The 24,707-nt window shown below is 45.6% G+C and overlaps 1 protein-coding gene across 2 annotated transcripts in view; it reads right to left on the reverse strand.

The window, feature by feature from the left end:
• The window catches only part of DAO (D-amino acid oxidase), a 180,347-nt gene extending 157,275 nt beyond the window's left edge, over positions 1–23,072 (reverse strand). For both annotated transcript variants that reach the window (XM_069214774.1, XM_069214775.1), the window contains exon 1: positions 22,959–23,072. The gene's annotated coding sequence lies outside the window, so the exon portion shown is untranslated. The remainder of the gene's footprint in view (positions 1–22,958) is intronic.
• Between the last annotated feature and the right edge of the window lie 1,635 nt (positions 23,073–24,707).

The raw sequence follows: 24,707 nt of genomic DNA on the forward strand, positions 1-24,707 counted from the left end.
TAAGGTCTCTGAAATAAAGTTTGACTTGATGCATATATGCTAACATTTTAAAACTAGAAAGAGGGAGACTTTGAAAAAATATGGGGGGCGACTTAATTTTTCCCATTAACATACATTGAAGCAAAGACAATTTTAGGCGGGAGACAGTGAAATTAAAGCAATTTTTGGCTTCAATAATTGTGAGTCTCCTGTTGAATTGGGTGTGGTGTAGGATGAAACTGCAAGACTCCAAAGATATCATTATGTCACCAATATTCAGATCTGTTATATTTCTACATCTGATCAAACAGGCTTTCTAGAGCCTTTATCATTGTCTTAATGAGAAAAAGGGTCACACAAATTACATATTCATCCGGGCACGGTAGAGTTGCAACTTGTAATTCTAACATGTTGTACAGGGTCTGCCAGATGCAATAGAAAAACAAGCACTGGCATAGTCAATAGGTCTTGCTTATGCATGTAGTATTGACTTTGTCAATATGTTTCAGTCAACTTGTACACCAGTGTGGCTGCTGTTCAGCATGGCTAAAGGTTAGAGTTGTAAATGAGAGTGATGTGGAGGGAAGTGATATAAAGTGGAGTAAAATGGAGTGTTATGGAGTAGAGTGGAGTAGAGTGGAGTAGAGTAGAGTGGAGTAGAGTGGAGTGGAGTAGAGTGGAGTGGAGTGAAGTGGAGTGCCCTGGAGTAGTATGGAGTGATGTAAAATTGTGGAGGGAGTAGAGTGGCAGAGCAGAAGGGCATAGAGTGAAGTAGAGTTGAGTGGCACAGAGTGGAGTAGAGTGACAGAGGGGAGTAGTGTCATAGAGTGGGCTAGTGTGTAGTGGTGTAGAGCAGAGTAAAGTGGCATAGAGGGTGTTGAGTATAGAAGAGTGTTGTAGAGTAGTGTGGCATGGAGTGGAGTAGATTGTTGTGGAGCGGCATAGAGCGGAGGAGTGTAGGAGATGGGAAAGGCACAGAGTGGAGTACAGTCATGTAGAGTCGAGTGGCATAGAGTGAATTGGAATAGAGTGAACTGGTATAGTATGTCAGAGTGTAGTGACAGAGTGGGGTGACAGAGTGGAGTAGTGGAGAAGAATGGAGTAGTGTGTTGTAGAATAGAGTGGAGTAAAGTGGCATGAGGTGGCATAGAGGGAGTTGCGCAGGGCATCATAGAGTGGAGTAATGTTACAAAGTGGCATAGAGTAGAGTGTTGTAGAGGAGAACATCATTGAGTGCAGTATCGTAGTGTAGCATCATAGAGTGGAGTGTTGTAGTGTGGAGTAGAGCTGCCTAGATTGAAGTCTCGCAAAGTACAGTGGTGCAGTGTAGATTGGCTTAGAGTGCAGTGGTGTAGAGTGCACTGGATTTGAGTAAAGTGATGTAGAGTGCAGTGATGTAGAGTTGAGTGCCATAGAGTGCAGTGGCATAGAGCAGAGTGGTGCAGAGTAGGTTGCAGTTGTGTGGAGTGCAGTGGCATAGAATAGATTGTTTCGGAGTAGAGTGTAATGGCATAGAGGTGAATGTAGGGTAAAGTGGTGTAGAGTGCAGTGGCATAAAGCAGAGTGGTGTAGAGGGCAGTGGTGTGGAGTGCAGTGGTGCAGAATAAAGAGGCATGTAGTGGTGTAGAGTGTAGTGGTGTAGAGTGCATTACAGTGGCATAGAGTTGAGTAGTGCAGGGTGGAGTGCACTTCAGTATGATTGTAATGGCATAGAGTGCAGTAGCATAGAGTACATTAGTGCAGAGTAAAATAGAGTGGCATGACGTAGCACACAATGGTGTTGGGGGGGTGTAGCATAGAGTGCAGTGGTGCAGTCTAGAGTATAGTGGCATGGAGTGCAGTGGTGCAGAGCAGTTGGCATAGAGTGCAGTGATGTGGAGTGCATTGGTTTTGAGTAAAGTGGTGTTGAGTGCATTGGCGTAGAGTGAAGTGGTGTAGTACAGAGTAGAGTATAGTAGAGTGGCATACAGTGGCAGAGTGTAGAGTGCAGTGACAGAGCGGAGCAGTGCAGGGTGGAGCAGAGTGGCATAGAGTGCAGTGGCATAGAGTGCAGAGGCATACAGTAGGTTGATTCAGAGTAAAGTACAGTCAAGTGGTGACGGTTAGAGAGGAGTGGTGCAGGGTAGACAGCAGTGGCATATAGCAGTGGCATAGAGAGCAGTGACAGAGTAGAGTGATGTAGACTGAAGTTGCATAGAGTAGATTGTTTCAGAGTAGAGTGAAGTGGAGTGGTGCATGGCAGAGTGCAGTGGTACAGGGTCTGGTACAGTGGCATAGAGTAATAGCATAGAGTGCAGTGGTATAGAATGCAGTGTTGCAGGGTTGAGTGGCTTAGAGTGGAGTGACATGGAGTGGAGCAGAGTAGGTGGAGTGGCCTAGACTGGAGTGGTGTAGATCACAGTGGCGAAGAGTGCAGCGGTGCATAGTAGAGTGGGGTAGAGTGCACTGCCATAGAGTACAGTAGTGCAGAGGAAAGAGACATAGTGTGAAGTGGTGCAGAGTGCAGTGATGTACAGTAGAATAGAGTGGCGTAAAGTGAAGTGGTGTAGAGTGCACTGCCATACAGTAGAGTGGCATGGAGTACAGTGGGGCAGAGCACAGTGCAATAGCATAGCGTGCAGTGGCACAGAGTAGAGTGCTGCATTGTAGACTGGCGTAGAGTTTAGTGGCAGAGAGTGCAGTCTTGCAGAGTAGATTGTTGTAGAGTGCAGTGGTATAGAGTAGAGTGGCGTAGAATGCAGTGGTGTTGAATGCAGTGGCGCAGAGTGTTGCAGAGTAAAGTGATGTAGAGTGCAATGGTATGGAACAGAGGGGCTTAGAGTGCAGTGACCTAGAATGTAGCACAGTAAAGTATAGAGGCATACAGTGCAGCCGAGCAGAGTAGATTGGTGTAGAGTGTATTGATTTTGGGTAAAGTGGTGTACAGTGCATTGGCATTGAGTGCAGTGGCATAGACTGCAGTGGAGTAGAGTGGCACAGAGTAGACAGCAGTGGTGCAGAGTGGAATAGTGCATAGTGGAATAGAGTGGAGTAGAATAGACTGTTTCAGAGAAGAGTGCAGTGGTGTAGAGTGCTGCGGCATAGAGTGCAGAGGTGCAGAGCAGATTAGAGTGGCTTAGAATGAAGTGCTGTAGAGTGGAGTGCTGCAGAGTGGAGTGCTGCAGAGTGGAGAGAAGTGGCATAGGGTGGAGTGATGCAGAGGTGTAGTGTCATATAGTGTAGCACCATAGAGTGGCATAGAGTATAGTGTTGCACAGTGGAGGGCAGTGGCATAGAGTAGAGTGCCATAGAGTTCAGTATCAGAGAGTGCAGTGTTGCAGAGTAGAATCTCGCAGAGCGCACTGGCATGGAGTGAGGTGGCATAGAGTGGCGCAAGGTAGAGTGGTGAAGAAAGCAGTGGCATAGAGTACAGTGGTGCATAGTAGAATAGAGTGGCTTAGTGTACAACGGCATGGAGTGCAGAGGCGTATAGGGCAGTGGCATGAAGTGTTGCAGACTAGAGTCCACTGGTGCATAGTAGATTGGCATAGAGTGCAGTGGTGTAGAGTGCAGTGGTGTAGAGTACATTGGTTGTGAGTAAAGTGGTGTAGCGTGCATTGGGATACAGTGCTGTGATGTAGAGTGGAGTGCAGTGGTGCAGAGCGCAATGGCGCAGAGTGGAGTGGAGTGCAGTGGCGTAGAGTAGATTGTTTCAGAGTAGAGTGGAGTGGGATATGGTAGAGTCATTGATGTTGCTTGGTCAGTAAGACTGAGGAAGGGGAAGGCAAGCTTCAGAGAACCCAACAATCACACTTGCATACCTTGTTAACATACATTATTCGAGAAGCAGGGCATGAGGGTGGGTGTAAGGGGCAGTGGAAAGAGAGAGCAGGGCGGTATGTTAGTGGTACTTAAAACTAAATATTTTCTAAAATATCCAAAAAAAATTATGAACTTAAAAACAGAGAGGAGAGAGAGTATGTGTGTGTATGTTTTAGTCTGTGTGTGTATGTAAAAATCCTAGGTGAAATCCGACAGACACCTCACCATACCAGAGTAAAAGCACCTGTTCCTAACTATTTACTACATAATACATTAATTGGGGGTGTAACACCCCAAATACTCCCCCTGAAGCTACACCACTTTGTAGAATCCAATGGCGTACAGTAGCATAGAGTACATAGTAGATTGGAGTGGCATAGAGTGGTTTGGCATTGAATGCACTGGCGTAGAGTTGAGTGGTACAGAGTAGAGTGTATTGACATAGAACGCAGTGGTATAGAGTGCAGTGTTGCAGAGTAGAGTGGCATAGAGTGGAGTGATGCAGAGTGGAGTGGTTTAGAGTGGAATTGTGAAGAGGACAGTGGTGTATTGTAGAGTAGTGTGGGCTAGAGTACACTGGCATAGAATACAGTGGTGTAGGATAGAAAGGAGCAGAGTGAAGAGGCGTAAAGTGGAGTGGTGCAGAGTAGAGTGCAGTGACGCAATGTGGAGTGGCGTGGAATGAGATAGTGCAGAGTGTTGTAGAGTAGACTGCAGTGGTGTAGAGTGGTGCTGAGTTGAGTGGGGTAAACTGAAGAAGGCATGGACTGGTAGCATACTGCCAGTATTACAGACACATCTTCAATTGAAATGACTGCCAAGGCTACAGTTTTATTGATAAAAGTATGCATTGCACAAACAATAATGTGTGCAAATGTTATCACTTAGTGTATTGCTTTGTTTTGATTGTAATAAAATATTTGTTTCCACCACACTTCAGAAAGTACCAAAAATGTGCTTTTCTAACTCTGATATATTCTGAAATATCTGCACAGTTCATTTACAGACATTTAAGTTGTGTTGTGTGCTAGAAAACTATAACATTGTACAGTCTTCCTCAAGCACACCCCCAGTTGCCAATGTGATTGTCACATAAATCCTCTCACTTTGAAGTTAGAGAAAGAAAAGTAAACGCCAGGCTGCTTGGAAGACAGAGCATGACATTTGACCTCAGTATTTGAATATGCAGCAAATGTGACAAGATAAGAAAAATATTTAAATGCCTGTTTATAGAAATCCAGTAACAGTGGAAAATACAGTAAATAGGGTTTTGGGCAACGGAAGGGACAAACACAGGCTAGACAGCCTAAAACTAACAGAGCCAGCAAAAAGAAAGCAAGCAAATGTGAGTTAAAAACCACAAAGTCAATGGTAAGCAATGAGCGGAATGCATTCCTGGGGAAGTTTTCTGAATGTCCCCAAGATGCCATTAGCAAACCAGGCTTTGACCTAATTACAAAGAGACAGGGGTAGCTCCTTCGCAATGGCGAAGGAGCTTTGCCCCGCTGGCTAAGCCAGGATCTGAAAGATAAAATTATATTTAATTAACATTTTATCTTCCAGCTGCTGGCAGCTCAGCCATCAGCAGGTGCAGGGAGAGGCAGGGCTGGGCCAAGGGAGGGGGGGAGTAAAATCTGTGCACTAAGTGCACATGTGTGATTGGCCAGCCATCTCAGGCCGGCCAAACACATATGCCCACTTAGGTTTCTTCAACCCGGCTGTGCTACACAGACGGGCTGTAGAAACTGCACAGACCCCAGGGCAGTGCCTGAGCAGCAGTCCAGGCTGCTCAGACCAATCCTGACCCTGCTCTCATGCTAGGTTTAGTATAAAGGCAGCACCAGGATTGCTGGGGAGCCTCTGCTGGTGTCCCAGTGAATGCTGGGACACCAGAAGAAGAGCAGACGAGCAAAGTGGCAGGCAGAGGTGATGGGAAGAGGTAAGTTTTTTTTAAATTATTTTTTTATTTCCCTCCCCCTGGCACCCCTCCCCTTGAGATTTGCGGGAGCCGCCGCTGCTGCAAATAGAATATCTACCTTTGGCCATGACTGCCGCCAGAGTGCTTCAATGAAATCCAATCCACAGAGATGAGGCTGGATGGGTGCCTGTTTCATTCCAATCCCACAACCCCATGGTTCAAAGTCACCAGTCTTGAAATATCACCTTCTTGCCACATGTGAATTGAACATGCCAAGGGGTGTGTAGATGTTGCTTCCTTAATCCCTGTTCTTGTGTTTATTGACAACCACAGCTATTACTTTTCCATGATAATTAATCTATCACTGTGGTTATCATGACGTTGAATGAGCTTTTAAACAAGGTTGACTCCCTAGGTGTGGTTGAAGGGTCTTTGCGGGTGTGTCAAACATAGTTCCAGGAAGGTCAGATCAATGACAGTTTTCAGAATAATCACTGGGGCTACATACATAAATTAATTTTAGATTTGCAGTGTAGACACTTATTTTATGCAGATATCCTGAATATCAAGAATGGGTGTGGCCCTACTCTCTCTACATTTGATATCAGTCGATGCAATTGCAAAGAGTTTGGCTTGAGTGGGTGACATAAGTTTGACACAGATCAGGAGCATGCCTAAAATGTCACTGTCAACTCCCATAGTGGAGCCTAGTCCAGGTTCCAAACCAATGGTGACAAGTCAAGATTCACAAGAACCCACTCACATCACAGTATGCTGCGGATATAGAAAAGAATTAAAGGAAGGGCGAAAGAGTAAAAAGAATATAACTAGTTAAACTCTGTTCTAAAACCAGTTTATAAACATAGTTAGAGTCAAGAAAATGAGGTAGTGACTAGGAGTCACAGTTGTAGGAGGCTGGACTGGCTTGTAGTGAGTACCAAGGGGTACTTGCACCTTGCACCAGGCCCAGTTATCCCTTATTAGTGTATAGGATGTCTAGCAGCTTAGGCTGATAGATAATGGTAGCTTAGCAGAGCAGCTTAGGCTGAACTAGGAGACGTGTGAAGCTACTACAGTACCACTTAGTGTCATATGCACAATATCATAAGAAAACACAATACACAGTTATACTAAAAATAAAGGTACTTTATTTTTATGACAATATGCCAAAGTATCTTAGAGTGTACCCTCAGTGAGAGGATAGGAAATATACACAAGATATATATACACAATAGCAAAAATATGTAGTATAGTCTTAGAAAACAGTGCAAACAATGTATAGTTACAATAGGATGCAATGGGGAAACATATGGATAGGGGCAACACAAACCATATACTCCAGAAGTGGAATGCGAACCACGAATGGACCCCAAACCTATGTGACCTTGTAGAGGGTCGCTGGGACTATTAGAAAATAGTGAGAGTTAGAAAAATAACCCTCCCCAAGACCCTGAAAAGTGAGTGCAAAGTGCACTAAAGTTCCCCTAAGGACAAAATAGTCGTGTTAGAGGGAAAATGCAAGGAAAACACAAATCAGCAATGCAACAACGATGGATTCCTGACTGAGGGTACCTGTGGACCAAGGGGACCAAGTCCAAAAGTCACAAGCAGCTCGGAGATGGGCAGATGCCCAAGAAATGCCAGCGGTTGGTGCAAAGAAGCTCTTACTAGGCTGAAGAACTGTGAATACTGCAGGAACGACAAGGGCTAGAGACTTCCCCTTTGGAGGATGGATCCCCCACGCCTTGGAGAGTCGTGCAGAAGGGTTTTCCCGCCGGATGGACGCCAACAAGCCTTGCTACACGCAAATCGTGCGTTTGGCGTTTTTGGACGCTGCTGGGGCCCAGGAGGGACCAGAAGGTCGCAAATTGGACCTGCAGAGAGAGGGGACGTCGAGCAAGACAAAGAGCCCTCACTGAAGCAGGTAGCACCCGGAGAAGTGCCAGAAACAGGCACTACGAGGATGCGTGAAACGGTGCTCGCCGAAGTTGCACAAAGGAGTCCCACGTCGCCGGAGACCAACTTAGAAAGTCGTGCAATGCAGGTTAGAGTGCCGTGGACCCAGGCTTGGCTGTGCACGAAGGATTTCCGCCGGAAGTGCACAGGGGCCGGAGAAGCTTGCAAAGTCGCGGTTCCCAGCAATGCAGCCCAGCGAGGTGAGGCAAGGACTTACCTCCACCAAACTTGGGCTGAAGAGTCACTGGACTGTGGGGGTCACTTGGACGGTGTCGCTGGATTCGAGGGACCTCGCTCGTCGTGCTGAGAGGAGACCCAAGGGACCGGTAATGCAGCTTTTTGGTGCCTGCGGTTGCAGGGGGAAGATTCCGTCGACCCACGGGAGATTTCTTCGGAGCTTCTGGTGCAGAGAGGAGGCAGACTACCCCCACAGCATGCACAAGCAGGAAAACAGTCGAGAAGGCGGCAGGATCAGCGTTACAGAGTTGCAGTAGTCGTCTTTGCTACTATGTTGCAGGTTTGCAGGCTTCCAGCGCGGTCAGCAGTCGATTCCTTATCAGAAGGTGAAGAGAGAGATGCAGAGGAACTCGGCTGAGCTCATGCATTCGTTATCTAAAGTTTCCCCAGAGACAGAGACCCTAAATAGCCAGAAAAGAGGGTTTGGCTACCTAGGAGAGAGGAAAGGCTACTAACACCTGAAGGAGCCTATCAGCAGGAGTCTCTGACGTCACCTGGTGGCACTGGCCACTCAGAGCAGTCCAGTGTGCCAGCAGCACCTCTGTTTCCAAGATGGCAGAGGTCTGGAGCACACTGGAGGAGCTCTGGACACCTCCCAGGGGAGGTGCAGGTCAGGGGAGTGGTCACTCCCCTTTCCTTTGTCCAGTTTCGCGCCAGAGCAGGGGCTAAGGGGTCCCTGAACCGGTGTAGACTGGCTTATGCAGAATTGGGCACATCTGTGCCCAACAAAGCATTTCCAGAGGCTGGGGGAGGCTACTCCTCCCCTGCCTTCACACCATTTTCCAAAGGGAGAGGGTGTCACACCCTCTCTCAGAGGAAGTTCTTTGTTCTGCCATCCTGGGCCAGGCCTGGCTGGACCCCAGGAGGGCAGCTGCCTGTCTGAGGGGTTGGCAGCAGCAGCAGCTGCAGTGAAACCCCAGGAAGGGCAGTTTGGCAGTACCAGGGTCTGTGCTACAGACCACTGGGATCATGGGATTGTGCCAACTATGCCAGGATGGTATAGAGGGGGCAATTCCATGATCATAGACATGTTACATGGCCATATTCGGAGTTACCATGGTGAAGCTACATATAGGTAGTGACCTATATGTAGTGCACGTGTGTAATGGTGTCCCCGCACTCACAAAGTTCAGGGAATTGGCTCTGAACGATGTGGGGGCACCTTGGCTAGTGCCAGGGTGCCCTCACACTAAGTAACTTTGCACCCAACCTTTACCAGGTAAAGGTTAGACATATAGGTGACTTATAAGTTACTTAAGTGCAGTGTAAAATGGCTGTGAAATAACGTGGACGTTATTTCACTCAGGCTGCAGTGGCAGGCCTGTGTAAGAATTGTCAGAGCTCCCTATGGGTGGCAAAAGAAATGCTGCAGCCCATAGGGATCTCCTGGAACCCCAATACCCTGGGTACCTCAGTACCATATACTAGGGAATTATAAGGGTGTTCCAGTAAGCCAATGTAAATTGGTAAAAATGGTCACTAGCCTGTTAGTGACAATTTGAAAGTAATGAGAGAGCATAACCACTGAGGTTCTGGTTAGCAGAGCCTCAGTGAGACAGTTAGGCACCACACAGGGAACATATACATGCACACCTATGAGCACTGGGGCCCTGTGTGACAGGGTCCCAGTGACACATACATATAGGCCACAAACCTATGAGCACTGGGGTCCTGACTAGCAGGATCCCAGTGACACATAACAACCATACTGAAAACATGGTGTTTTCACTATGAGCACTGAGGCCTGGCTATCAGGATCCCAGTGAGACAGTGAAAACAGTGACAAACACCCTGACATACACTTACAAACAGGCCAAAAGTGGGGGTAACAAGGCTAGAAAGAGGCTACCTTCTCACACAACCCCCCCCCAAACGAAGGACAATAAGGCTAACCTTGGCCAGTTGAGACTTTATTGTCTAAGTGGTGATAAGTAGAGAGTAGCTCTGCAATAGACTGGTTACTCCCTTTATCATCCACTATATGGTTACTTCCCTGTGGGGATGTAAACCACCCTGTTTGAAGTTTTTTAGCTAAGCAACAATGTGAAGATGTATTTTCAGAGTTTCTATCAGTAAGTTTTAGTTTAGAGCAGTGGGAATTGTCCACTGAACCTATTTGTAGTGATGGAAATGCCAGACAGGGATGCTGTCTCAGAAAAGCCATAGCTGGGCAACAACTTTGTCCATATGGCTGGAAGAGAGAACAGGGATGCTGTTTCTCTTGGGTTGGAGCAGGGCAGGGATGCTGTCCTATCAGCTCCACACTAGGGCAGGGATGCTGTCCTAAGTGTTGTGAGGCAGTGCAGAGTTTCTGCACTAAAGTTTCTCTGGGAGGGTTGGAGGGATGCTCCATGTTAACTAAAATGGTGCTCTTTTTCTCACCAATGTTAGTTATCCCACAGAGAGGTACTTCCACCTCAGGGAGTCCAGCTTTGCCAGCTGATGATTCCCTTGGAACAGGTGCCACCCCAGGAGAGGTTTCTCCCACCACAGGAATAGTATCCTGAATGGTAGGGTGGTTAGGGGATACTGTGATACCCTTTTTACCTGTTGATGGAGAGGGATCCTGAGTTTTCAGGCCTTCTCTCCTTTGCTTTTTCATTTCACTTGAAATGAGAGGGAACAATTCCTCAGGGATGCCCAGCATGGCTGCATGGGCATAAAACTCTACATCAGCCCAACCTGAGGCCTCTAGGTCATTACCTAAGAGACAGTCTACAGGTAAGCTAGGTGATACCACCACCTGCTTAGGGCCAGTAACTCCACCCCAACTAAACTGAATTATAGCTAAGGGAAGAAACTTAGTGGAGTTATGGACATCAATAATCTTATACTGTTGTCCAATGATGTGTTGTTCAGGAGGCACTAGGTTTTCAGTCACCAAAGTGAAACTGGCACCTGTGTCCCTGTAGGCCAAGGCCTCAACACCATTTATTGAAACTGTCTGCCTGTACTTATCCATTGTAAGGGGACAAGCAGCCAGTGTGGCAAGGCCAATGCCACTAGGTGTGACAGAAACTGTCTTGGGACTGATTACATCAGTTTCCACTATGGACACATAAGTGAACCCAACTACACCCTTTGCTTGACTGTTGCCAGCAGTCCCACCACTAGTACCACTACTGCTAGGGGCACTAGAGCTTGATGTATTAGTGGTGGTAGGCTCAGGGGGTTTACCTGGACAGGACTTATCCCCTGGCCTATGGCCTCTATTTTTACACACAAAGCACCAAGGCTTTTTAATGTGTGCAGGTTGGGAAGAAGAGGAAGAATTTGTTTTATCCCCACCCTCTGAAGAGTGTTTAAGATTTGAAGTGGGATCTTTGGTTTTACCCTTATCCCCATGCTTATCTTGAGATTTTTCACCATCTTTCTTCTTATTGCCATCTTTGTCACCCCCTGTATGAACTTTTCTGTTCACCCTTGTTCTGACCCATTTGTCTGCCTTCTTTCCCAATTCTTGGGGAGAGGTCAGATCAGAGTCTACCAGGTACTGGTGCAACAAATCAGACACACAATTATTAAGTATATGCTCTCTCAGGATTGTGTTATACAGGCTTTCATAATCAGTAACTTTACTGCCATGTAACCACCCCTCCAAGGCCTTCACTGAATGGTCAATGAAATCAACCCAGTCTTGTGAAGACTCCTTTTTGGTCTCTCTGAACTTTATCCTGTACTGTTCAGTGGTTAAGCCATAACCATCCAGGAGTGCATTCTTAAGAACTTGGAAATTATTGGCATCATTTTCTTTCACTGTAAGGAGCCTATCCCTACCTTTTCCACTAAATGATAGCCATAGGATAGCAGCCCACTGCTTTTGAGGGACATCCTGTACAGCACAGGCCCTCTCAAGTGCAGCAAACCACTTGTTAATGTCATCCCCCTCCTTATAAGGGGGAACTATCTTGTGCAGATTCCTGGAATCATGCTCTTTTGCAGGATGACTATGGGGAATACTGCTGCTGCCACCATGGGTATCTAAATCCAACTTCTGTCTTTCCCTCTCTATTTCTAAAGACTGTCTATCCAAATCCAGCTGTTGCTTCTTGAGCTTCAGTCTGGTTTGTTCCACTCTCAATCTATTGAGCTCCCTTTCTAACAATCTGTCATCAGGGTGGGTGGGAGGGACATTTCTAGATACAGAGGTATGATGGGAATGAACAGAAGGAGACCTGTCCCTTACAGAGGGCACCCTAACAGCTTGGCTACCAGCATAATGTGAGATCACATCATCAGTATGGTGTGATTCAACCTCTGTACCAACTATGCTAGACTGTCTAGTAATGGGCAGGCTGAGAAGTTTCTTTCCTGAACCTTTTCCTGGGGGAGTCCCTGGATCAGATTGAGAACCATTAGCTACTTTTTCACCAGATTGGGCACTTATGGCCTTATCCTGTACTCTAAGCATATTAATTAACAGTTCTAAGGAAGGATTCTTCCCTACACTCAAACCTCTCTCTATGCAGAGACTCCTTGCTCCTTTCCAGCTAAGGTGATCATATGCAAGTTTGGACAGTTCAACATTTTGGCCTGTGCCAGACATTTTTTAGAGAGAGTTAAAGTGATAGACAAAGAGAAAAAAGTTTTCAGAACTTTTTGGAAAGACAGAAAAAACTTTTTAAACTTTTAAGAACTTTTTGAAAGTTTAGAAGTACTTTTCAGCACTTAGAAAAGAGTGAAAAGAGGAAATGCAAAACTTTTTGGCTATGTGTATATACACTGACCTTGTTTTGTATATTTTTCTCTTATGAAAAGTACAATGACAAGAGTGGTAAGTAGTCTCAAAGCACTTATCCCACCGCTGCACAACCAATGTAGGAGGCTGGACTGGCTTGTAGTGAGTACCAAGGGGTACTTGCACCTTGCACCAGTCCCAGTTATCCCTTATTAGTGTATAGGGTGTCTAGCAGCTTAGGCTGATAGATAATGGTAGCTTAGCAGAGCAGCTTAGGCTGAACTAGGAGACGTGTGAAGCTACTACAGTACCACTTAGTGTCATATGCACAATATCATAAGAAAACACAATACACAGTTATACTAAAAATAAAGGTACTTTATTTTTATGACAATATGCCAAAGTATCTTAGAGTGTACCCTCAGTGAGAGGATAGGAAATATACACAAGATATATATACACAATAGCAAAAATATGCAGTATAGTCTTAGAAAACAGTGCAAACAATGTATAGTTACAATAGGATGCAATGGGGAAACATAGGGATAGGGGCAACACAAACCATATACTCCAGAAGTGGAATGCGAACCACGAATGGACCCCAAACCTATGTGACCTTGTAGAGGGTCGCTGGGACTATTAGAAAATAGTGAGAGTTAGAAAAATAACCCTCCCCAAGACCCTGAAAAGTGAGTGCAAAGTGCACTAAAGTTCCCCTAAGGACAAAATAGTCGTGTTGGGAAAATGCAAGGAAAACACAAATCAGCAATGCAACAACGATGGATTCCTGACTGAGGGTACCTGTGGAACAAGGGGACCAAGTCCAAAAGTCACAAGCAGCTCGGAGATGGGCAGATGCCCAAGAAATGCCAGCGGTTGGTGCAAAGAAGCTCTTACTAGGCTGAAGAACTGTGAATACTGCAAGAACGACAAGGGCTAGAGACTTCCCCTTTGGAGGATGGATCCCCCACGCCTTGGAGAGTCGTGCAGAAGTGTTTTCCCGCCGGATGGACGCCAACAAGCCTTGCTACACGCAAATCGTGCGTTTGGCGTTTTTGGACGCTGCTGGGGCCCAGGAGGGACCAGAATGTCGCAAATTGGACCTGCAGAGAGAGGGGACGTCGAGCAAGACAAAGAGCCCTCACTGAAGCAGGTAGCACCCGGAGAAGTGCCAGAAACAGGCACTACGAGGATGCGTGAAACGGTGCTCGCCGAAGTTGCACAAAGGAGTCCCACGTCGCCGGAGACCAACTTAGAAAGTCGTGCAATGCAGGTTAGAGTGCCGTGGACCCAGGCTTGACTGTGCACAAAGGATTTCCGCCGGAAGTGCACAGGGGCCGGAGAAGCTTGCAAAGTCGCGGTTCCCAGCAATGCAGCCCAGCGAGGTGAGGCAAGGACTTACCTCCACCAAACTTGGGCTGAAGAGTCACTGGACTGTGGGGGTCACTTGGACGGTGTCGCTGGATTCGAGGGACCTCGCTCGTCGTGCTGAGAGGAGACCCAAGGGACCGGTAATGCAGCTTTTTGGTGCCTGCGGTTGCAGGGGGAAGATTCCGTCGACCCACGGGAGATTTCTTCGGAGCTTCTGGTGCAGAGAGGAGGCAGACTACCCCCACAGCATGCACAAGCAGGAAAACAGTCGAGAAGGCGGCAGGATCAGCGTTACAGAGTTGCAGTAGTCGTCTTTGCTACTATGTTGCAGGCTTGCAGGCTTCCAGCGCGGTCAGCAGTCGATTCCTTATCAGAAGGTGAAGAGAGAGATGCAGAGGAACTCGGCTGAGCTCATGCATTCGTTATCTAAAGTTTCCCCAGAGACAGAGACCCTAAATAGCCAGAAAAGAGGGTTTGGCTACCTAGGAGAGAGGAAAGGCTACTAACACCTGAAGGAGCCTATCAGCAGGAGTCTCTGACGTCACCTGGTGGCACTGGCCACTCAGAGCAGTCCAGTGTGCCAGCAGCACCTCTGTTTCCAAGATGGCAGAGGTCTGGAGCACACTGGAGGAGCTCTGGACACCTCCCAGGGGAGGTGCAGGTCAGGGGAGTGGTCACTCCCCTTTCCTTTGTCCAGTTTCGCGCCAGAGCAGGGGCTAAGGGGTCCCTGAACCGGTGTAGACTGGCTTATGCAGAATTGGGCACATCTGTGCCCAACAAAGCATTTCCAGAGGCTGGGGGAGGCTACTCCTCCCCTGCCTTCACACCATTTTCCAAAGGGAGAGGGTGTCACACCCTCTCTCAGAGGAAGTTCTTTGTTCTGCCATCCTGGGCCAGGCCTGGCTGGACCCCAGGAGGGCAGCTGCCTGTCTGAGGGGTTGGCAGCAGCTGCAGTGAAACCCCAGGAAGGGCAGTTTGGCAGTACCAGGGTCTGTGCTACAGACCACTGGGATCATGGGATTGTGCCAACTATGCCAGGATGGTATAGAGGGGGCAATTCCATGATCATAGACATGTTACATGGCCATATTCGGAGTTACCATGGTGAAGCTACATATAGGTAGTGACCTATATGTAGTGCACGCGTGTAATGGTGTCCCCGCACTCACAAAGTTCAGGGAATTGGCTCTGAACGATGTGGGGGCACCTTGGCTAGTGCCAGGGTGCCCTCACACTAAGTAACTTTGCACCCAACCTTTACCAGGTAAAGGTTAGACATATAGGTGACTACTAAGTTACTTAAGTGCAGTGTAAAATGGCTGTGAAATAACGTGGACGTTATTTCACTCAGGCTGCAGTGGCAGGCCTGTGTAAGAATTGTCAGAGCTCCCTATGGGTGGCAAAAGAAATGCTGCAGCCCATAGGGATCTCCTGGAACCCCAATACCCTGGGTACCTCAGTACCATATACTAGGGAATTATAAGGGTGTTCCAGTAAGCCAATGTAAATTGGTAAAAATGGTCACTAGCCTGTTAGTGACAATTTGAAAGTAATGAGAGAGCATAACCACTGAGGTTCTGGTTAGCAGAGCCTCAGTGAGACAGTTAGGCACCACACAGGGAACATATACATGCACACCTATGAGCACTGGGGCCCTGTGTGACAGGGTCCCAGTGACACATACATATAGGCCACAAACCTATGAGCACTGGGGTCCTGACTAGCAGGATCCCAGTGACACATAACAACCATACTGAAAACATGGTGTTTTCACTATGAGCACTGAGGCCTGGCTATCAGGATCCCAGTGAGACAGTGAAAACAGTGACAAACACCCTGACATACACTCACAAACAGGCCAAAAGTGGGGGTAACAAGGCTAGAAAGAGGCTACCTTCTCACAACAGTAAAGCAATATGTCAGCGAGAAGGGTGGGTGTCAGGAGAATGATGCACATAGATGGTTTCTTTCTCTTTTAACAAGATCAGAAATATAGAGGAATATTGCGTTTTACAATAGTGTTATCGAGTAAACTGGAATTTTAATGTAAAGCACAATTTCAAACTAAATGTTTTCGAAAATCATGATTCAAGATAACTAAGTCTTACAAATTAATTTGAACTCTTAATAGAGAATCAATGACAAAGCGTAGTGGAAAGTGAACAATGACACACCCTTATACAATGTAACAATAATGTATTATATTCTGCAAAACTTTGAGGTCTGATGCCCTTCATTACGTGAGGCTGGGAGAAGGTGTGTTTTTAGTTCACTTCCAAAGTAAGACGGCTGCAGTACCCCTTGCACTGTATTTATCTCTGCGGTGCAATCTCACCTAGAAGCATCAGAAAGAATCAAAGAGTAACGTAACCGGGTACAAAACATACTAACAGGGAGGCATAGCAAACATAGACAAAACAATGGCCACACTATAAAGGGGTAAGCTGTTAAGATTGGAGAAAGTTTTTAAAAGATTAATGAAAATATTTTCATTGGTGAAAAGCTTGATAGCTATTGCTTCAGCTAATGGGACTACATGCCATCATTTATACCCATGCTGATCCATTCTGAATTACTCTTACAGTTGAATTAATTTTGCTATTAAACTGAACATTTCTTCATTTTTTTGTGCTGGCCCATGGACTCGCCCTAGTTTGAATCTCAGCAGCATTTTTAAGAATGTGCACTCTACCACAAATGAACCAAAGCTGATCACTTCTGGATATCCTACAAAGTCAACTTCTTGCCAAACCTTTTAGCTGAGAACTGAAGCACACAAACAAGCCCCATCAAAAGATCCTTAGACAAAATACTACACAACAAATCAAGAAAATAAAAAAATGACTGTTGTGGGGTCTAAGGGAAAGCATGATACCAATGCAGATCCTGTTTTCACCACCCCTGCAAAATCTTCTATGTGTACGTAGCGTACATCAGACCTGACAACCACCAAGATAACATGGTACTTATAGCTATTTTCTGCTGAAGTACCACAAATAATACTAGTTGAAATACTCTCTGCTTGCTAAAATATTCTGTCTCTCTGCTCACCTCCTTTAAGACTGCTCTCAACAGAACAGAACATGTGATGTTACAAGAATGTTGATAATTAACCTTACCCTAATCTTTCTTCTATAATAAAGGAGACATTGTGTAATATTGGCCTCCATGCCTTGCCATAAAATATCTCAGTCTACAAATGGATATATGAAAATTAACTTGCTTGTATTGCCATGTGTATGTTGGACAACCACCACTCATCAAATTAATAAATTTGTACCAACTCTCATTAATAAATGCTTAGGTACCATGTGTTGGAAATGGCCCTTTTTGAAGGGTAATCCCCAAACTTTTTGCATTCTTCCTCCTATTTTTTAGGTCTGTTTTTGCTGGTTTATTGTCTCTGCACACTTTACCACTGCTAATCAGTGCCAAAGTGCAAGTGCTCCCTATAGAAATTGTACTGTTGATTGGTTTATCCATGATTGGCATATTTGATTTACTAGTAAAGTGCACTAGAGGTGCTCAGGGTATGTAAATCAAATGCTACTAGTGGGCCTGCAGCACTGGTTGTGCCCCCCCCCCCCCCACATTAGTAGCCCTGTAAACATGACTCAGACCTGCCATTGCAGTGTCTGTGTGTGCAGTTTTAAACTGCCAATTCGACTTGGCAAGTGCACCCACTTGCCAGGCCTCAACCTTCCCTTTTACTACATGTAAGGCACCCCTAAGTTAGGTCCTAGGTAGCCCCATGGGCAGGGTGCAGTGTATGTTTAAGGTAGGACATATACTAGTGTGTTTTATATGTCCTAACAGTGAAATACTGCCAAATTCAGTTTTCACTGTGCAAGGCCTATCTCTCTCATAGGTTAACATGAGGGCTGCCTTTAAATATTCTTAAAGCGTAGATTCTCTTTGAGAGCAGATAAAAAGTTGGAGTTTAGGGTCTCTGAGCTCCCAATTTAAAAATACATCTTTCAGTGAAGATGGTTTTTAGATTGTTAGTTTGAAAATGCCACTTTTAGAAAGTAGGAATTTACTTGCTTAATCCATTCTGTGACTCTGCCTGTTTGTGGATTCCCCGTCTGGGTCAGTTTGACAGTTAGGCTGTTCACACCTCTCCTCTAGACAGTGACACAAAGGAGGCTGGGGTGTACCCTGCATATCTTGATTAGCCATCTGTGCTGGAGGGGAGGAGTGGTCACTCACACCTGAAAGGACTGTGCCTGCCCTCACACAATGCCGTCTCCGACCCCCTGGTGAGTGTCTGGGGCCTGGCCTGGACAAGGAAGGATCTTGCAAACACTTGAGACTTTGCTTTGAAGTTTGCCAACTTCAAAGGCAGAACTGGGTATAAAAAGAAGACCCAAAACCCCAGACTTTTAGAATCTTTCTGTAATCAAGAGGAACCTCCCGCACCACAGCCCCGGTCCACCGATGCCAGCACCATCGACTCCTCTGTCGTCACCAGGCATCCTGCCTGCATCATGGCCTGTGGACACTGTTCGTGAGGGTCACGAAGCACCGTCCCGCAATGCTGGCTTGGGCCTACAGACAACAGTGCTTCAGCAACGACAAGGACGCTGCCTGCACCATGACATGTGGACACCACACGTTGCACTGCCCGCTTCACACCGCAGCTCTGGTCTCACCGACGCCGATGGACGCCGTCACCGAGCCACTGCTTGCACCATGACCTGTGGGCACCACACGTCGCATCGTCCTGCTTTGCACCGCAGCCCCGACGCCATCCATGCCAGAGCACCTGACTTCATCAGCCTGGAGTTTGGTCTGCAACGCGTGTGACCTCAAGGGCCCGACGACTCCTGCACCGACTCCGGAACCGACACCTCGACGTCAGTGACGCCGCTCTCCGGAGCTCACCTCGAAGGTCACTATGCCCTGCAAATCCAAGGTACTGTTTGCGGGTTTTCCCGACACCGTAGCTGGCCGGAACACTGCGTGCTGGCCTGAACTGTTGGTTTTGTTGATCACGACGCCGTGATAGCCCCAGGTGGAGCTATCGACTTTAAGGAACTGTAGTTTTGAGTAAATCTTGCAGAATTCATATTTTTCTTACTGTATGTTCGATTTTTATTGTATTTGGTCTTGTTTTATATAGATAAATATTGGCTATTTTTCTAAAACTGGTGTGGTGTCCTTTTGTAGTGTTTTCCTTATTACTGTGTGTTATGTGCAAATGCTTTACACATTGCTTCTGAGGTAAGCCTGACTGCTCGTGCCAAGCTACAAAGGGGGTGAGCAGGTGTTATCTGAGCGGGTATCTCCCTTATCCTGACTAGAGTGAGGGTCCCTACTTGGACAGGGTGCAAACCGACTGCCAACTAGAGACCCCATTTCTAACACCAAGTAAATATTGTTATGTACAGCATTTCTCATTGAATTTGTTCTGCTGCTACATCAAATTAATATTTTATGTTAGTTTTTCAAACTGTGAAGTTTTACTTGTTGTCAGGATCGCAGGAGCAAGGAAATGCATTTTACAAATGGCCTCATTTTGATTTTGGCAGATGGCCCACTGCCCGGCATGGTGGAGGAAACTATTACGTTTGCCACCCTGATCTTACTCTGCCTACCATATTAAGAGACCAGGGGAGACCTCTGTGACTTTCAGTGTTCCCCCAAAGACACTACAAGTTTGGTGCGTGTTTTTGTCTTTCGCGGCTGTGCACCAAACGTTTTCATTTTTCAAAAATAAATTCCAAAAGTGGGAGTTTGTTGTTGACAAACAAAAAACTAATGACCCCCGCATCCAAGACGTTTTCTCCCATGATGTGGGGAGATTTTTCTTTGACCCATACTGTCTGTTTTTTTTTCTCTCCTGGTGATAGTGTGAAAGATTTTTATGGGTTTATGTTTTTGAGTATCATTATCAACATGCAGTCTGTTTTCACACTTGATTACACCATATACACTCTGATAGCGCTCTTATCATAAAGAATTTGTTTTAAAGACGTGTTGAAATGCAGTTTTCTGTTTTGTGATAATTAGGCCTCAATTTAGGTATAATAGCTATCCCTTCTAAAAAGGGAAGTCACTTCTGCCATTCATGCTCTTTTCTTCCCCTGTCCACTTCTCTCCTTGCATTTTTCTGCAGCCTACAGTCAAGCTGAGATGCACTGGTTTATTTCCACTGTTATTGTTTATTCTACTCTCGATGAACTTTCACCACCTCAGCCACAACCTACAACATTAGTTCCAAGGTCCTTCTGTTGGTTCACTGTAACCTATTCAGTCATATAAAACGTTATTGTTAATGTATCTACTTTAGTCTCTGGACAACTTCAGATTGGAGGGTGCTAAATATGTATTCATGTAATGGGATAGTGTTTAGGAGTTAAGGCAATATGACGCTTATTTTTGTTAGTGGGCTACGATTTGCTGATGAAATTAGGCATTTGCTCACACCACAGTGAATCTGTAGTTTCTTTTATTTCACCTGAAAATAATGTACAAAAATCCTCAATTTTAGGGGTGAGCCAGATGACTATCCTATTCTGCTATGGATGCTCTCTGTTATTCTCCCGATTTTGCTGACCACTTGGGACTTGCAATACTTTCTGATTTTGCTTTTCTCTGTATTGCCTTTCCACTAAGAGCCGTCATGCAATTGAGACGTTTCGTCTCTACTTTTTAATGTTGTATTAAAGGCTTTTAACGTTATATGGATCTAGAACTCAGTAATTGAGGGGGGCTAAGAATTTAATTGAGTGTATTCCTGATTTTGATGATTGGGAGGGAGCTTAACGTGGAAACAGATTGCCTTATGAATTTAAGGTTTAGCACCATTTCCGATCCAGTGAATGTGAGCATTCTAAATTAGGTAAAGTTCTGGGGTTTCTAAAATTTCGGGTGCCCCGTGCCCACAGCTGACAGAACAAAAACCCTGACCGCCTACTCTAAATTGGTCTGATGTTCTTAATCTGACAGGGTCTACTCCACTGACCCTTCAGAGTAAGCTTTCCAATGGTGAAACCATCAGGGGCCCTGCTGGTAAAAGATGACGGTCTTCATGAGATGTATTAGCGCAGGTGCACCAATAATTTGGCAGATGGGGTACTCACTTAAGCTTGTGGGTACCTAGACACCAGATGTCATGTGGCACACAAAGGTAAAAGGTACTTCAGAAACAAAATCACAACAGACAAAAAATAAAGATAAAAAATGCATTTGTTACGCTGCTCTAGATATTATATTTACACTTTCTTCTTTAGTACAGTAAACATGAGCTTGTAAAACCGGTTTCCTGTCATGCACATTTATTATCTTAATACTGAGCTCCACGGACTGCAGCCAGTCCTCATCCAATTCCTAACACAAAACAACAACCAGCCAGCAACAAAGAATAACATGTCAACATCAAAGATCGTTTGTGTCCCCACAGCTGCTGGTCCATTGTGTCCATTCTACCGTTTCACCTGCGAGACCAGGGTGTTAGCGAGGGCCTTCCTATCCGTAATCCTCACAATTTGCTTTCCTTTATTCCAAATTAAGCAGTGTACTTAAAAACAGGGGCAACGTACATTATATTCATATCGTTGTAGTGCCAAACCTTTAGAAGCATGCATGTATAACTGTAGGCCCCTCTGAGCTTCTGTGTTCCCTTTGTAAGGAGCTCTGTCCATCAATAATATTCCAGTTCATCAGCTTCCAGTGGTTTCTACAGTATACAGTCGTAGCAGATGGGCTTTTGAACGCTGGATTTTCTCGAAGTGTCTTATTCACAAACTCCTTTGCACATCTGTGCGTGCAAGAAAGTTGAATTTTCTCTTGTAAATTCCAGATTCCAACCCACAGACTTGTGACATCCTTGTTTGAATCATGATTTGCAGATTTTCCTTATATCGGATTCTTCTTACGTTTGGGGAAAATGTGCAATCGTGGCCACTTTTACGCAGCTGTAAATCTAGGCATGGGGCAGTAAAGGGGAGGCAGCAATGCGAAATGGTTGGAATTTCCCAAAGCCAGAAGTTGTTACGTGTTAAGAAATATTTCTAAGTGGAAGAGAACGCTCTATGGCATCATCCTCCCTCGGAGATATTTGGAGGAGGGTTACACTTGTGAATCTTTGCTTTCTGTGTATGTTCTCGTTTACTCTGGAGGATTTTTGAGAAAACCTTAAAAGTCAGAAATGTATGCTAATGGTAAATGGAAAAATATAACACCTAGTTTTTCAATGGTTTCTGAATCGACATATTTTACAGGTTAAAAACAAACTAATAACGGAAACAAAAAAAAACAAAGCTCTCAACAGCCAGTTTCAAAATGCAGTTAACAGATGTCACAGGGCCCAATAAGCCAGAAACTGGATGGTCTGGCAACGTTTTGTAACCAACAAAATGGACTCTTCTCCAATGTTGTCTTGCTTATGGACCGAGAGGTAGGGAGGGGACATCGGGCGCAACTCCATATTAGATAAAACCCGGTTCTACCGAGGAGCTCTAAACTCCCCATCTCAATCGAGGCTTCTGACCACCACAATTTATAGGGTAGCACCTAGGTTGGCTGAGGTAGTGATGCCAAACTGTCACTGGGTCCTAATAGTATACATTCAGTCTCAGAGTAGGGGTGCCACAGTGATGTCCTTTGAAATACAGCACTACATGGTCCAAAATAGATCAAAAATGCAATTGGAAAGACTGTACTAGAAAAGGTGGCATTTGCACGAAGAGAGGACCATGATTCATGTAACAGCATCCTCCCCTCCTGTCACCTTTCCCTAAGATGTCATCAGAATTCCTCTTCTTTAAATTGTTTTGCATTTGCATATATGTTGCACTTCTTACACCCTGACAAAATGCCACAGCACTTTTTAAGAAATAGCTCCTCAGCAGAACCGACAAGTAGGTGCAAAAACCTGTGGCAGCTCTGAGCTCTCTATGAGTTATGTACCAGAAAGTCAGTTTTCTGGAGACAACCTTAAGTGAGACAAGCTTAAAAGGACAATGTAGGTTCCTCACAGTTAGTAGGTGGCTACCTGCGCATTTTAGAACTCACCTTCACAGTGGACGATGCTTGCAAGACGTTGGCCCAGCAGCTAAGGCTTGCTTGGACACCTTTCCCAAGTGTCACGACTCCTGCACTAGCAGAGCTGGTCGCCTGTTTACGAGCACTAGCAGCAGAACAGCAGTGTCAGCCTTCTATATTAACTTTCTCAGCAGTGGTTGAGCAATCTGACCAAAGGCCGGGCTGCAAAGGAAAGTTTGTTCTCATCTTCATGGTTAATCAGTGCTGTTAGTGCAATAAACTGCAGACGGCTTGATTTGATTGAGGCACCAACTAAAGAAGAACTTTAAAACATGTCTGAGGCCTGCCACTGCAGCCTGTGTGCAGTTTTAAGCTGTCAGTTTGACTTTGCAAAATAAATCTTTTGTCAGGCAGTAACCTTCTTTTTTAAGAGATATGTCACCCCTAATTTAGGCCCTAAACAGCCCACAGGTTCAGGTACATTTTATTTAAAAAGTAGGACATGTATTTTTAAGTTATATATGTTCTAGTAATGAAAAACTCCCAAAATCGTTTTTTAATACTGCAGGACATGTCTCTTCCATATGATAACATTGCATTTTGATTGGGAACAGGTAGAATTGTATAGTTTGGTCTCAAATTAACTGTAATTTTAAACCCTCATTAAAGCTAAAGCCCAATTTTAAGTCGCAATTCTGAAAATCCCACTTTTAGAAAGTTGGCACATTTCTTGTCTGAACCATCGGGTGCCTGCAGCATATATCTGTGAATAGATTTGCAGTTGGCTTTTTTAATTCCTCCCAGATAGTGAGACAAAGGGGAACTAGATGGGAGGATGGGATATACCGCCAGGATGGAAGGGGCAAAGCTGTTCCTTGTGCCTCTCACATTTCAAAGAGCTGCCTCCAGGACATTTACAAAGGAACTTGACACCAACCTTTTGTCATCCTAGACTACTTGCAGCCAGGGCAGGGGAAGGAAGGAGCTTTCTATGAGATGTGGGGGTAGACTAGAAGTTTCTCCAACAGGTATAAATATTGTACCCTAAGACCAACTCTTCAGTACACTCCTAAACCTGCAGAGGACCCCTCTTGTCTTGTACTTTAAAGAATTGCCATGCTGCTTGAGGCCTGCCTTGCCAGTTGATTCCAAGACTACCTGAGGGACTCCAAACACTAGTTGAATGGCCTTGTTTGCTACAGGGACATAAAAAGCTCCAGAGATCTTGAACCCTGCACGTGGCCTCTGTCTGGACTGAGTCCTGATTCCCCCAAGTGGTGCCCAACCAGTCCTGGATTCTTGGAAGTGGTATTTAAGGTGCTTCTTCTGCCAAACCCTGAAACTTGGGACTTAAATCATCAAAATGTGGCCTGAGAACCAGCTAGAGACATGGATCTACCTGCTCATCAATCTTCCTCAGGTGGATCGCCAGTCAGCCTGGTTTTGCAGTAGCTCCTCCTACGTTCTTCTCCACAGCAGTAAATCCTCTTCAGTGGGACCTCTTAGAATGGATATTTGGCCTCGCAGAGCCCTCACAGGCTACAGCATGCAGCTTTGTCCAGATGGAGATTATTGACTTCCTAAAAAGTGACAATATCTGAACATAGAAATCGGCACCCCAACTTCATCCAGCGGCTCCCAGACCATGGTGCCTCTTGGCTGGTTGCCTGCTAAACCGTGCCTGTTCAGGAACTTTTATGCACAATTTCTTCTATTTTCAAAACCAAAACCTGACCCAGCCCACCTTGTATAGCCAAACTGCTCTTTGCGGTCAGCCTT

This window comes from Pleurodeles waltl, chromosome 11 (genome assembly GCF_031143425.1).
Source record: "Pleurodeles waltl isolate 20211129_DDA chromosome 11, aPleWal1.hap1.20221129, whole genome shotgun sequence".
Lineage (NCBI taxonomy): Eukaryota > Metazoa > Chordata > Amphibia > Caudata > Salamandridae > Pleurodeles > Pleurodeles waltl.